Genomic DNA, 5675 nt, shown 5'->3' with positions numbered 1-5675 from the left:
GATCGAAGGATTTTTTTTGGTTTGAAATTTTTGATTTCGGGATTTTTTTTGGCAAGTATTTTTTTGGGTAGCTTGATTTAAGTAAGGAACAATCTGAAGATTCGTGATAGTTCCCGCGTATCCTAGCCTGCGAACAGCAGACGCATTTCCGGTCGTCGCTTCTCTCCCTCCGAAAAATAGGAGGGAGAGAAGCGACGACCGGAGATGAGTCTGCTGTTCGCAGGCTACGCGTATCCCGGCCGCGTAGTCCCCCGAAGAAAGTAAAACCAAACTTGTTTTGCGACTGATTTAATATTTAACGAATTACATTATATTGCATCTTTTTCATATGACCGGTTACTATCCAACCAATCATGTCAATAGTCTGCAAAGTGTCCCGGGGGTGTAAACCAACGCTTCAATTCATTTCTCCGTTTATCACCCGGCTTTTAATATAGTCACTTGAACTCCTTTTTGCCTTAATGTTCTTGGGTGTCTCGAGTGTCTTTATTACAATGACCACCAGATGCGAAAAAGGTTCTTACTCTAGATGGTGTGCGGGTGAATAAACAAACACAAACATTTTATTTCTAATGTTTCTTTTTTTCCGGTTATATCATTCAATGAATTCTGGAAATTTTTATTGCTCGGAAATTCGGCATGGGATTTTTTCCCGGGGGAGGCACTTCCTTATTTGGCCTATACGGATATGAGCCGCTGAACAGGGTACGGTTTTCAAGGTTTTGATCTGGTTTTGAGTCTTAAACAGGGTATACAATTTCACTATTAAGCGTCTTGAACTGGGTGTCTTTTTGGACTGGAAGCTTTTCAAAGAGTGTGAAGACTTGCGATGAGCGGTCTACATTTGCAGTAGCAATATTTTTTTCCTCAATATCTATTTCCACGATTTTAGTGTGAAAAACTACTTAATTCTGTATGCAAAACAAACAAATTAGGGTCAGAAAGTAGTGTTTCCTGTCTTAAACAGGGTAGCGAAATGAGCAATTTTTGTCTTAAAGAGGGTCGGGGTTTGAAGGCCTCAGCGGCACACCCCGTCCCAAACTTCCCTTGAGTGCCCCCCCCGGAATTTTTTTGAGGTTAAATTTTGGTCCAGGGATTTTTTGGGGTTTTGGTTGAAGCCCTAGGGATGTCATATCGAATCAACTTCAATTTGTACCGAAACGACTTGTATCGAAACGGCTTGGTATCGAAACTACCAGGAAACCCGACATAATGTGCCAACAAGAGAAACGTCGGCTGTCAAAACAAATTAAATCTTTCTTTTGTTTTAAACTAAAATAACAATCAGAATATTTATAAACAAATATCTTCCCTTTGAACAGAAAATTTTGATTGAACTCACCTGTAGGGCCGCCATGTTTTATCCTGCTGGCAAGGGATATGGGGTTCTTGGTTTTCAGTCCCCCTCGCCAGTCCCGGGTACGCTGTGCCTTTCCTCGATACGCTGTGCTTTTCCTCAATACGATGTGGTTGTCCTCGATACACCGTACCTGTCCTCGATACGCTGTGCCTGTCCTAGATACGCTGGGCCTGTCCTCGATACACTGTGCTTTTCCTCAATACGATGTGGTTGTCCTCGATACGCCGTACCTGTCCTCGATACGCTGTGCCTGTCCTAGATACGCTAGGCCTGTCCTCGATACACTGTGCTTTTCCTCAATACGATGTGGTTGTCCTCGATACGCCGTACCTGTCCTCGATACGCTGTGCCTGTCCTAGATACGCTAGGCCTGTCCTCGATACACTGTGCTTTTCCTCAACACGATGTGGTTGTCCTCGATGCGCCGTACCTGTCCTCGATACGCTGTGCCTGTCCTAGATACGCTGTGCCTGTCCTAGATACGCTGTGCCTGTCCTAAATACGCCGTACCTGTCCTCAATACACTGTGCCTGTCCGCGATACGCTGTGCCTCTTCTCGATACGCTGTGCCTGTCGTAAATACGTTGAGCTGGCCTTTCGCTGTGCCTGTCCTTAATACGCTGTGCCTCTTCTCGATACGCTGTGCCTGTCCTAAATACGTTGAGCTAGCCTTTCCCTGTACGGTGCCTGTTCCTATTAGGAACTGAATTTTGACCCTGAAACCGCTTTTTATTATATGGAGGAGAGTGTTTTACTGGGAACTAAACCACTCGTAGATTTCATACGCCACTTCATCCGGGACCCGAGTGGCGTATTTTCCGTATGTCACCTTTGTGAGTGTCGTATCGTTCAATGACGTCACGATTCCCGCCTTTTGCTTTTGTTGAATTGGTTTCTCCATATAATAAAAAGAACATTACACGTTGGCTCGAAGATATGAATTTTATGTTCTCGTGGCAAGATCAATATCTCACGAGTGAGCGAAGCGAACGAGTGAGATATTGTTCTTGCCACGAGAACATAAAATTCATATCTTCTCGCCACCGTGTAATATCCTCTATATATTCTGTTCAGTCCATGTGAGCGAACTAACTGTTGTGGTTAAAAAAAAGTACAATCATGATGCTTTCCAGGGTGTCTATTTTTAGAGAATAAGCACGAAAATTTAAAATGAAACGCCGTCCTCGACTCTTAAGCTCTCTAATAACTCTCCAGTTTGATGTACCAAAGCGTTGCCACTTGATCACCTTTCCTAATGACTGAGAAGTAAAGAAGGTGGTAAAGCAGGTAAAGGCCGGTTTTACTTCCTGTGACTTGGCTTTATGATATCAGGAAGTAAAGACTCTCTATCTGCTCTTTCGTCAAAGGTTATAAACCTTTTAACACGTCAAAAGAAACACGTCAAAAGACTGGTAGGTGTGTAGATCAAAGTTGTTGTCAAATACGGCTTGGAGTTACACAAAGTTTCCTTTGACCTTTATTTTCGTGTTAGTTTACGTAACTTACGTTGTGAATTATAAATTTGTCTTTTCATAAATTATGAATTCTTTATTATGCATACGTGGATAGGACGACATTTGAAAGAGACCGTTATCTTGGGGAACATCACATGGCTGAAATGGGAAAACACGACGTACGACTGGGAGAAGAAACTATAAAAAGGTTTATAGATGAGAAATGGTGCAAGAGACGAGGGCAACGGTCAGAGATGACCACGCGATTAACTTTTCACTCCATTATTTTGTTTCAGTGGGTTTTCCGATTGCAATTTTGAAAGTGTAGAGGATGTTTTTCACGTTCATGGATAACACGACTTTTTCCCCTTGTTCGGAATCACGTTGGTGGAAAAGACACTGATCCCCAGTCCTGTCCCATATGGAGTACAGTGGACTCTCTCTTAACGGACACCTCTATAAGACGGACACCTCTGTAAAACGGACACTTAGAGTTGGTCCCTGCCTTTCTTTATCCCCTTTATTTGACTCTCTATAAGACGGACATCTCTCTAAGACGGACACTTAGTAACGGCCCCAGAGGTGTCCGACTTAGCAAGAGTTGACTGTACCCTAAAATGGACTACGCCGGTGAAGTCAAGTCACTGGGGTTAGGAAGCTGAGTGAATCAGGTTCCATTTAGGGTCATTATACTGGGAAAAGTGACTTGAAACTTGATTCACACAGTTGCCTAACCCTAATCACTATTCTTCAGCAGCTTACTCCTTTTTAAGGTAGTCCATATGAGGATAGTACATGGACTTGTGGTGAGTGTTTTGTCCAACGCCAGTAGTCACAATTCAATGACAATGTAATGCAGTGGCGTTTCGCGTCAAAGGACGGTTGAGGCAAAGTAGTTTTCACATATGGCTTGGATAGAAATCGGGCAGTGGTCGCTAACGGGAGGTGGTATTTTCCCACGCTGACGTTCCTGTAGCTATCTCGTGCATGCGATATCGTGTAGAAGAATATTGCTAAAATATCGCTTTTTGTAATGTTTATTATCATTTTTCTTTTTTGGGTTTCCACTTTTTATTTTTATTTTTTTTATTTTTGACGGCCTGACAATTTGTCACCCGTCACCCACCACCCGCTATCCGTCACCCGCTACCCGTCACCCGTTACCCGCTACCCGCGACCCGTCACCCGTCACCCGTCACCCGTCACCCGTCACCCGTCACCCGTCATCAGCGGAAAAGTCCTGCCGTCCACCGGACGGTTTCCAATTTATTTTTTGTTGCGTGACAGTGAAAACGATTTATAGTTCCCTCAACAGTCAGTTTAACCTTGTGTATTGAGCAGAGATAGAGAGAGAACGTGGCAACAAATATTCAATTAAAAGGTCAGAAAAACTCTTCGATACATTATATATAGATTCTGGAAAGATTCGGGTGTAGGATTATCCAACGCAATATGGGAAAACCGAAAGCAATCTTCCCTGGCGATTGGTAGCAGTTAAACTTACTTTAAAACCGCAGCTTACCGTTCGAATTAACTTGAATTAACAACAGCAGCTACAAATCACCAGGTAACTCCGTCGATGTACGTTTCGACGAAGTTTAGACATAACGTTTCTAGAGATTTTAAAAATGTAGCGGATTTCTGATGTATTGTCCTTTTTATAATTTGGAAGTTCAAGGTTTGATATGATCGTTGATGTTGTATTACCCGTGGTTTACGGGCCACCCGAGCTTGACCGTATTTATTTTTTGCACACTCATCGTACATTACCGCATGATTATGTTATTTTCGCGGAGCGAGTTTATAATGTTGTTGCACGAGGATCGCAAACGGAGTGCAATTTCGCTTTGGTCATAAATCTTTCTATCGGTTTGGTATCCGCAGTTGCCTAGCAACAAGCCATAAACAAATCCTAAAGACGCCATGCGGCATGACGTCATCGTGCATTTTGGGTTTCCAGGCAACACAGCCACCGACCATAGGTTGGCAAATCAATGGAAGGGGGGTCTCTACACAGGTTAGACAAGAGAGAATGATTATTCATTGCCTTAGTTATTAATAATCGCCGTGTCTAGATACCCGGCAGCCAGGAACTGTTTTCAAAAAACTAGATACCTGGCAGTCAGTAATTTTGACCCATTTTCTCAAAACAGCTCTTTTAATTCCTCTTAGAACACAAGACACTCGTTTAGAAATCTCTAGCGATTGTAAATATTGCCTTTGGATAAAAGTAGAAGCGACTGTCGAGCTTAGGCATAGAGTGAAATCTCAATCTCAAGTTCTGACACACTGAGTCAACTCCCGATGAATATCCACAGAAATTATCAACGAAACCTCACCAGAGTATTTAAAGTCGGTACACACTGGGCGACAAGTTACAGCAACATGTCGCGTTGCCAACAAAGGAAATAGGAGACGTCTGCACGCAGGCAACATGTCCCGGCGACACTTTGCAGCGAAAAATCGCTTTGTGTGTACTGGAGAATTTTGCCAAAATCTTTGTCGATACAGATTCAGTCTGATTTGATTTTTTGCGACTTGTTGCAGCGACAAAATTCTGTTGCGAAAACAAAGATTTTCATAAAAATTCTCCAGTACACACGAAGCGCTTTGTCGCTGCATCGTGTCGCCTCACCTTGGTGCTGCAACTAGTCGCCCGACCTGTACACATGGAGTGCTCTGTCGCCGCGACGTGTTGCTGCAACTTGTCGCCTAGTGTGTACCGACCTTTAGTGTTTGTTCAGAAATGCCGAGCGATTCTACATAAAGGTTTCGTATTGTTGTGGACAAATTCTCAATCTTGACTCACGGGTAAAAAAAGCGGGAAAAAGCGATAGCCGTCGTCATTCTACTATGTCGTA

The sequence above is a fragment of the Porites lutea genome, chromosome 3 (genome assembly GCF_958299795.1).
Source record: "Porites lutea chromosome 3, jaPorLute2.1, whole genome shotgun sequence".
Lineage (NCBI taxonomy): Eukaryota > Metazoa > Cnidaria > Anthozoa > Scleractinia > Poritidae > Porites > Porites lutea.
This window is presented reverse-complemented; position numbering follows the sequence as displayed.